The sequence below is a fragment of the Ailuropoda melanoleuca genome, chromosome X (genome assembly GCF_002007445.2).
Source record: "Ailuropoda melanoleuca isolate Jingjing chromosome X, ASM200744v2, whole genome shotgun sequence".
Taxonomy (NCBI): Eukaryota; Metazoa; Chordata; class Mammalia; order Carnivora; family Ursidae; genus Ailuropoda; species Ailuropoda melanoleuca.
In genome coordinates this window covers 68,652,725-68,663,147 of record NC_048238.1, presented here as the reverse complement: position 1 = coordinate 68,663,147, position 10,423 = coordinate 68,652,725, and the positions used below count along the sequence as shown (strand labels likewise).

The following is a 10,423-nucleotide window of genomic DNA, read 5'->3' as shown; positions in this document are numbered from 1 at the left end:
TACCAAACATTCAAAGAAGAAATAATACCTATTCTCCTAAAGCTGTTTCAAAAAATAGAAACAGAAGGAAAACTACCAAACTTATTCTATGAGGGCAGTATTACCTTGATTCCCCAAACCAGGCAAAGACCCCATCAAAAAGGACAATTACAGACCAATATCCCTGATGAATATGGATGCCAAAATTCTCAGCAAGATCCTAGCTAATAGGATCCAACAGTACATTAAAAGATTTATCCATCAAGACCAAGTGAGATTCATCCCTGGGATGCAAGGATGGTTCAACATTCGCAAATCGATCAGTGTGATAGATCGTATCAACAAGAAAAGAATCAAGAACCATATGATCCTCTCAATTGATGCAGAAAAAGCATTTGACAAATTACAGCATCTTTCCTGATTAAAACCCTTCAGAGTGTAGGGATAGAGGGTACATTCCTCAATTTCGTAAAAACCATCTATGAAAAGCGTACAGCAAATATCATTCTCAATGGGGAAAAGCTGGAAGCCTTTCCTTTAAGATCAGGAACACCACAAGGATGCCCACTCTAACCATTATTATTCAACACAGTACTAGAAGCCCTTGCAACAGCAATCAGACAACAAAAAGGGATAAAAGGTATCCAAATTGGCAAAGAAGAAGTCAAACTGTCTCTCTTAGCAGATGACATGATACTCTATATGGAAAACCCGAAAGACTCCACCCTGAATCTCCTAGAACTTATAAAGCAATTCAGTAATGTGGCAGGATACAAAATCAATGCTCAAAAATCAGTTGCATTTCTATTTTTTTACTATATTATGTTAGTCACCATACAGTACATCCCTGGTTTTTGATATAAAGTTTGATGATTCATTAGTTGTGTATAACACCCAGTGCACCATGCAATACATGCCCTCCTTACTACCCATCACCAGCCTATCCCATTCCCCCACCCCCCTCCCCTCTGAAGCCCTCAGTTTGTTTCTCAGAGTCCATAGTCTCTCATGCTTCATTCCCCCTTCTGATTACCCCCCCTTTCTTTATCCCTTTCTTCCCCTACTTCTATACATGAACAATGAGACTGAAGATTGAAATTAGGGAATCCATTCCATTTACAATAGCACCAAAAATCATACATTATCTTGGAATTAGCCAGAGATGTAAAGGATCTATATCCTAGGAACTACAAATCACTTTTGAAAGACATTGAAGAAGACACAAAATGATGGAAAAATATTCCATTCTCATGGATCCGAAGAATAAACATAGTTAAAATGTCTATGCTACCCAGAGCAATCTACACTTTCAATGCCATCCTGATCAAAATACCAATGACATTTTTCAAAGAACTGGAACAAACAGCCCTTAAATTTGTGTGGAACCAGAAAAGGCCCCAAATCGCCAAGGAATTGTTGAAAAGGAAAAACAAAGCTGGGGCATCATGTTGCCATATTTCAAGCTGTACTACAAAGCTGTGATCACCAAGGCAGCATGGTACTGGCATAAAAACAGACACATAGACCAACGGAACAGAATAGAGAACCCAGAAATGGACCCTCGGCTCTTTGGGCAACTAATCTTTGACAAAGTAGGAAAAAACATCCAGTGGAAAAAAGACAGTCTCTTCAATAAGTGGTGCTGGGAATTGGACAGCTACATGCAAAAGAATGAAACTTGACCACTCTCTCACACCATGCACAAAGATAAACTCCAAATGGATGAAAGACCTTGATGTGAGACAAGAGACTCATTTTAGACCTATAGACACTTTCAGATTGAAAGTGAGGGGATGTAGAAATATTTATAATGGAAATGGACATCAAAAAAAGCCAGAGTAGCAATATGTATGTCAGGCAAACTAGATTAAACCGAAGACTCTAATAAGAGATGACGAAGAGCACTACATCATAATAAAGGGGATTATCCAACAAGAATATGTAACAATTGTAAATATTTATGCCCCCAATGTGGGAGCACCCAAATATATAAAGCAAGTAATACTAAACATAAAGGAATTCACTGATAATAATACAATAACAGTTGGGGACTTTAATGCCCCACCAAAATCAATGGACAGATCTTCTCAGCAGAAAATCAACAAGGAAACAAAGGCTTTGAATGATGCACTGGACCAGATGGGCTTAACAGATACATTAGAGCATTTCATCTTAAAGAGAAGAATACACATTCCTTTCAAGTGCACATGGGGCATTCTCCAGAATAGATCAAATACCACATCACAACTCAGGTCTCAGCAAATACAAAAGATTGAGATCATACCATGCATATTTTCTGACCACATCGCTATGAAACTTGAAGTCAACTACAAGAAAAAATTAGAAGAAACACAAATACATGGACATTAGAGAACATACTATTAAGCAATAAGTGGGGAACCAGAAAATCAAATAAGAAATTAAAAAATATATGGAAACAAATGAAAATGAAAATATGGGGTCCAAAATCTCTGGGAAGAAGCCAGACAGGTCTTAAGAGCAAAATATATTTCAATACATCCCTACCTCAAGAAGCAAGAAAAACCTCAAATAAACAACCTAACCATACCCCTAAAGGAGCTAGAAAAAAAAAAAAAACAACAGACAAAGCCTAAAGCCAGTAGAAGAAGGGAAATAATAAAGATTAGAGCAGAAATAAATGATACAGAAACTTAAAAAAAAGACAAGAACAAGGGAACAGATCAATGAAACCAAAAGCTGCTTCATTGAAAAACTTAATAAAATTGACAGACTCCTAGACAGACTTATCAAAAATATAAGAGAAAGGACCCAGATAAATAATATCACAAATGAGAGAGGAAAAATAACAACTAACACCACAGAAATATAATTGTAAGATAATAGTATTAGAAATTATTTGCCAACAATTTGGACAATCTGGAAGAAATGGATAAATTCCTAGAAGTGTATAAACTACCAACACTGAAACAGGAAGACATAGAAAACTTGAATAGACTGATAACCAGCAAAGAAATTGAATTAGTAATAAAAAATTTCCCAATAAACCAAAGTCCAGCTCCAGATGGCTTCACAGGGGAATTCTACCAAACATATATTTTTTTTTCTACCAAAAATTTAAAGAAAAGTTAATGCCTATTCTCAAATTATGCCAAAAAACAGAGATAGAAGGAAAACTTCCAAATTCATTCTATGAAGTCAGCATTACCTGATAGCAAAACCAGATAAAGACTCCACTAAAAAAGAGAACTACAGGCCATTATCCCTGACGAACATGGATGCACAAATTCTCAGCAAAATATTAGCAAACCAAATCCAACAGTACATTAAAAGAATCATTCATCATTATTCCTGGACTGCAAGGATGGTTCAATATTGGTAAATCAAACAACGTTATTCACAACATTAATAAAAGAAAGGAGAAAGGATAAGAAACGGATGATCCTTTCAATAGATGCAGAAAAAGCAGTTAACAAAGTACAATATACATTAATGATAAAAACTCTCAACAAAAAAGGATTAGAGAGAACATACTTCAACATAATAAAGGCCATATATGAAAAACTCACAGCTAATATCATTTCCATGGGGAAAAGCTGAGAACTTTTCCTTGAGACCAGTAACAAGACTGGGATGTCCACTCTTGCCACTGTTATTTAACAAAGTACTGGAAATCCTAACCTCAGCCATCAGACAACAAAAATAAACAAAAGGCATTCAAATTGGTAAGGAAGAAGAAACATTTTCACTATTTGCAGTCAACATGATACTCCATGTAGAAAACACAAAAGACCATGAAAAAATTGCCAGAACTGATACACAAATTCAGTAAGGTTGCAGGATACAAAATCAAGTACAGAATTGTGTTGTATTTCTAGACACCAATAATGAAGCAGCAGAAAGAGAAATCAAGGAATCAATCCCAGTTACAACTGTACCAAAAACTGTAAGAGATTCAGTGATAAACCTAACCAAAGAGGCAAAGATCTATACCCTGAAAATTATAGAGCACTTGTGAAGGAAATTGAAGATGACACAAATAAATGGAGAAATATTCCATCTTCATGGGTTGGAAGAACAAACATTGTTAAAATGTTTAAACTACCCAAAGCAATCTGCACATTTAATGCAGTCTTTATCAAAATACCACCAATATTTTTCACAGAGCTAGAACAAACAACCCTAAAGTTTATATAGAACCACAAAAGGCTGTGAAGAGCCAAAGCAATCTTGAAAAAGAAAATCAAAGATGAAGGTCACAATTCCAGACTTCAAGATATTTTACAAGCTGTAGTCATCAAGACAGTGTGGTCCTAGCACAAAAATAAACACATAGATCAATAGAATAGAATAGGAAACCCAGAAATGAACCCACAACTACATGGTGAATTAATCTTTGACAAAGCAGGAAAGAATATCTAATGGAAAAAAGACAGTCTCTTCAAGAAATGATGTTGGAAAAACTGGACAACAACATGTAAAATAATGAAACTGTACCACTTTCTTACAGCATACAGAAAATGAAATTCAAAATGAATGAAAGACCTAAATGTGAGACAAGAAGCCATCAAAATCTTAGAGGTAAATATAGGCAGTAACCTCTTTGACATCAGCCTTTGTAACTTCTTTCTAGATATGTCTCCTGAGGCAAGAGAAACAAAAGCAAAAATAAACTCTTGGGATTTCATTAAAATAAGAACCTTCTGCAAAGTGAAGGAAGCAATCAACAAAACGAAAAGGCAACTGATAGAATGGGAGAAAATATTTGCAAATGACATATCTGATAAAGGGTTAGTATCCAAAATATATAAAGAGCTTATACAACCCAACACCCCAAAAAAACAATAAAGCAGTTAATAAATGAGCAGAAACCATGAATAGACATTTTTCTAAAGAAGACATACAGATGGTTAACAGACATATGAAAAGATACTCAACATCACTCATCATCAGGGAAATACAAATCAAAACTACGATGAGATATCACTTCAACTGTCAGAATGGCTAAAATTAACAACACAGGAAACAACAGATGTTGGCTAGGATGTGGAGGAAAGGGAACCTCTTACACTGTTGTGGGAATGCAAACTATGCAGCCACTCTTGAAAAGAGTATAAAGATTCCTCAACAAGTTAAAAATAAAACTACCCTACATTTTGGCCTTGCACTAGTAGGTATTTACACAAATAATACAGAAATACTGATTTGAAGGGATACATGAACCCAATGTTTCTAGCAACATTATCAACAATAGCCAAATTATGGAAAGAGCCCCAATTTCCATCAACTGATGAGTGTATAAAGAAGAGATGGCATATATATACAATGGAATATTCTTCATTTATAAAAAAGAATGAAATCTTGCCATTGCAATGACATGGATGGACCTAGAAAGCATTATGTTAGGCAAAATAAGGTGGTCAGAGAAAGACAAATAACATATGATTTCACTCATATGTGAAATTTAAGAAACAAAACAAGTGAACAGAGGGGGTGAAAAGAGAGGCAAACCAAGAAACAGACTCAACTATAGAGAACAAACTGATTGCTACTGGAGGGGAGGTGGGTGGGATGGGTTAAATAGGTGATGGGTTAAGGAGTGCACTTGTGATGAGTGCCAAGTGTTGTATGCAAGTGAAGAATCACTAAATTCTACACTTGAAACTAACATTACACCATATGTTAACTAACTGGAATTTAAATAAAAAAAATTTAGAAGACTTGTTGCACACCTAAGGAATAAGACTACTTCAACTTTAGAACAAGCACAACTCTTCACCTGCCCTAACAAAGCTTAAAACATGCCTCAAAATAATCAAGCTGGTGCACACTAAGTTAATTAATTACCTAGCAAACAAAATTCAGTATGCCCAAAATTAAGAATGGAATAACTGATAGATATCTAGCAGGGAAGATATGTATTTTAATAATCAGAGACCTGCTCAGTTTCCAATGAGTGTCCTTAAACTTTGTAAGTATTGCATAAATTGTTTCATCTGGCTTAGTTTGGCCGTGGAACCTTTCTAATTTTAATAATTCCCCAGTGAAAATAAAATATAGTAGTCTTACTATAGTTAATGACACTTAAAACAATGGCAACTCAAAATGTAAAAATGCCTACTCCTCCACTAAGAATGAATGAAACCAGCAGTTGGAATTAAAAAAATCTTTCCAAGAACATGTTGAAAGTTTCAGGGTGCTTTGAACCATGATAATATCCTAGGTACTTTCTATCATAGGCATTGCACCAAATGTCTTCAAAACAATTTGTTATTCTGATTGGTTGAGTCAGACCATTCTTCTTACTAGCTTTGTTAGTGTTGGAAAGCCCTATTTGAATATATGCAAAAATAGCAAGCATACATCTTGCTACTTTGAAGAAGAAGCTGAAACTGCAAAATGACATACACAAGAGATAAAAAAATATGTTGCAAGTTAGTTTCATAATAATAATTGTCTTTCACACAGCATTTCACAGGATGTGGAATAACTATCAATCACCAGCATCTACAAAACTATCTGATAATTTTTGATGCTCAGTTAAAAATGGAACTTTCATCCAACACTTAGAAAAAATGAAGTATCTTAGTGAGAAACACTTTTTATAGAACCTGCTTCAAATATTTGAAGAAGGAAAAGAGAAATCCTCAAGTGGAAAAGGCTTTTCTTTCTTCACAGGGCCTTCTTTATTTGGATTTCCATATTTCCTGATAGAGTTTAATTGAACCTCATTGTTTTGACTTTTCACTTCTTTTTTTAAGTGTATTTATTTATTTGTTCATTTTTAGTAATTTCTGTTCTCAACATGGGGCTTCAGCTCAACCCTAAGTTCAAGAGTTGCATGCTTTTCCAACTGAGCCAGCCAGGCACCCCTTGACTTTTTACTTTCAATTAACATTCTCTACTTAGTGTGAACTCACAGAACCTAGTTTCACAGGTGTTTAAAAATGTTTAAAGACTTTTATTTATTTATTTTGACAGAGAGAGAGAGCATACAAGTGGGGGGAGGGGCAGAGGAAGAGGGAAAGAGAGAATCTCAAGCAGACTTCCCACTGAGTGCAGAGCCCAATGTGGGGCTCCATCTGATGACACTGAGATCATGACCTGAGCTGAAATCAAAAGTCTGATGCTTAACTGACTGAGCCACTCAGGAGCCCTGGTTTCACAGTTTTAACAAGAAAGTTTCTGCACGTCTATTTTGAAATAATTTAAATGAAAATATTATAAGCGTCAAGTTACAGCTCAAAGAAATGAGCACTGAACTGGCTTAAGTTGACTTCTGTTGGAATAGGGCACCTAAATTTAATTTGGCTAAAATAATCCACCTCTTTCTCTCTGTTAGATATATGTATGTGTTTAGTGTTTTGATTCTGAAGTACATAAAATATGGTGCACTCAAAACTACAATGCTGCTAGTCTAAAATATCACTAGAAAGCTAATTATTTGTGAAAATGTGGACTTATTTCAGCCTGGCATTTCCTCTTACACTGTATGCTATACCTCAAGAAAATAAGACATTGCATTTTCTATAAGCAAATTGTTATTGGTAAGGATGAGCTTTCTTTAGTTTTTGGAAATGATAGTTGGAGCTTCTTTCACCACACAGCTGTACTTCATAAGTGAGAAAAATATTGATATGGTCATTTACAAGTTAAAGGATCATAAAATCCTTCAAGGGCCATTAATTTTATCTTAGAAATGTAAAATAAATAAGTCTGAACCTTCTCATTTACACTTAGCAGGATCAAATACACATAATCACATGGGTCTGAATTCTGACATGAAGTTCTGAATCTTTTTTTTTCCTTTTTACTGATGTCATGAGAATCTATTCCTACAATGGTATTTGACTTCATATACCTTTCAGTGCTTTAGCAACATTGTTCAAGTTGATCTGAAATGTAGCTTATATTGCTGAAACATTCCATATGTTTGCAAAGTTACAAGGAATCATTGTATATAGATGATTTTTCCCCTGGGATGAATATATTGATACATACCACCTTCTATGATACTAGAATTTAACAACTTGAAGACGAATATAATAAGGAAATAACCCATTTATAGACAAAAAATACAATTAGCAGGTGCCAGTTTGAAAACTGTGAAAGGAGAACATATACACTTTTCATATTCTGCAACTTCACAACTTTATATTCAGCACTTCCTAAAACCCCAGGGATAGTTCACAACATCATACTATGAAGATTCAAAAATAAAAATAATGTTTGGTTCAAAGACGTAATACCTTACATAAAGCATTTCCTCAAAATGAGAAATGAAAAGACTGGTTTTGGCAGTTGATATGGTGATTGGAATGCTACACAATTCTTTATAACCGTTTATTTTTTGGCATTTAAGAAAAGGATATTCAAATATTTTAAAAATAAGAGTGAAACTTTTAATACATAAAATAGAGTTTGAGTACTACCTTTCTTCAATAACTGAATTTAAAATTATAGAAACTAAATAACAAATGAGGAAGGCTAAGGATTGCCACTGGAATAATTTGTGTCAAGGTACTGACCCATGCTGCTTCAGAGATGCCATAGACTGAAAAGCATGTAGTCAATTTTCCAGAAAAAAAAATCATCCTAATCTTGCAGTCTCACCCCTATATGGCCAAAGTTGCTTTGGAAATGACAAGGAAGGATTGTGCAATATGAATCACTGTCAGAGAGCTATGGCAATAATATTCTGGGTCAAGCTAGCACGCTCAAAATGCTTCCTATCAAAATAGCACAGTGGCTATATGGTGTCCAGTAAAAATGAGAATCTGGAGTTGATTATGAAAGCACTGCACATTAATAAACAATTCACTTTGTTCTTTGTATTTCCCAAAATAAAGTAGAACAGGTCTCAAAGAGCCTAGGAAGCACTGATATTCAGGAGCAATGATGGTGGTGGGGGAAATGAAGCAGAAGGGGTAGAATAAAAAAATAAGCCAGAGAGATTTTATCAGAGAGCCAGTGTGAGGACAAGTAGAAAAAACATTTTGCATTTCTAGTCTTGCCATCAGCAACAGGAGTAATTCTCACAATCTCCCAAGTTTGTGTTAAAACTTCAAAGCAGGATACTAAATCCTTTCACAACTTTTCTTCAAACTCTGACAGTGACAACAAAGCAGAGCATTTCCTTACACAGTTTGGGTAAGGATGTTTAGCAACCCCATATCTATTAAGAAGTTTTAAAGAACCCATAGTGCTAGAATATTTCTGTGGGTTTGGATAATTCATTTAATGAATGCATATACTGTAAAATGAGGATAATAAAATTTGGCAGGTCTCTTTGCCTTGAAAATTTAGTGCCAGGTTATGAGGGAAATAATTCTTCTTTTTTCCTACCAAATGACAAGGTGGCATGGTAAATATTTGTTAAGATTGTCTCTTTCACAAACTCTATTAGGATTACTTTCTGCTGGATTTGATTATGTTGCTGCTCATAATAATTCTACAAATCAATAAGGAATCCTGAGTTGTTGGACTCAAGAGCAAGCAGCATACCCATTTTTCATCCTAGATAGACAAGCCAGCTTACCTCATCATCTCCTTTTGCTGCAACCATGCTGCAGTGGGGACAGTGGTAAAAATGCACAAATGAATGATGTCTGCTTTTTGTCCTATTTTTACACATTTTTTTGTTCCAAAGTAGTTCTCAGGATTTTGTGCTCAAGATATGTCAATTGTCTGAATTATCTTCCTCTAAGTTTCTCTTACACAGGAGACTACGTTGTCTAAGGAGCTCTCTTCCATGTCAATGTAATACTTTCAATGTAGGCAGTAACTGTCGTTACTTTCTTTACTTTTGACCAGGAATACCATGTGTTTTGTTTGTAGTTCTCACATAATTGTGTATAATATTTTTGAAAGATTATTCTATACATGTTCCTTTGCACTTTACCTTGCTTGAATAAACTTATTAACCCATGTTGATTTCTACATTTGTATTTCCTCACACATTTCCTGAACATATATTTATTTTGAGAAGATAGTACATTCTGTTAAATTAGATGAGGGCAATCAGGGTTTTTTTTTTTTCTGTGAAGTGTCAAAATAAGAGATTAATGTGTTCATTCATTCAAGTTTTATTAGATTTATGCTGTACACTCTACTAGAGATAAAAATATATCTAAGCTATAGGAAGAGCCTTGTGAAACTCTTGTTCTGTTCTTACTACTACAGTAAGTGATAGGCACTATGAGTGGCTATGAAGGATCTAAATTTGCTTGGGGCAGGGGTGAGGTTTCCCAGAGAGGATACACTTAAACTGAGTCTTGAAAGAAGAGGAGTATCTAAAGGGTAGCAGAATATGCCACCCCAAAATATGGATCTTTGACATAAAGATTATTTTGAGCTGATATTTTGAGAAATAGCAGACATAGGAGAAGCTCTGAAAACTGAGTAGAGGTTACCCTTTTGAAAGGAAAATTTAAAAGGGAATCTCCGTCTGTAAGGGTGTGTTCCT

The 10,423-nt window shown here is 34.9% G+C and overlaps 1 pseudogene; it reads right to left on the bottom strand.

Moving 5' to 3' along the window:
* LOC100483802 overlaps positions 1-9,523 on the bottom strand; it is a 172,420-nt pseudogene extending 162,897 nt beyond the window's left edge.
* Positions 9,524-10,423: the final 900 nt, after the last annotated feature.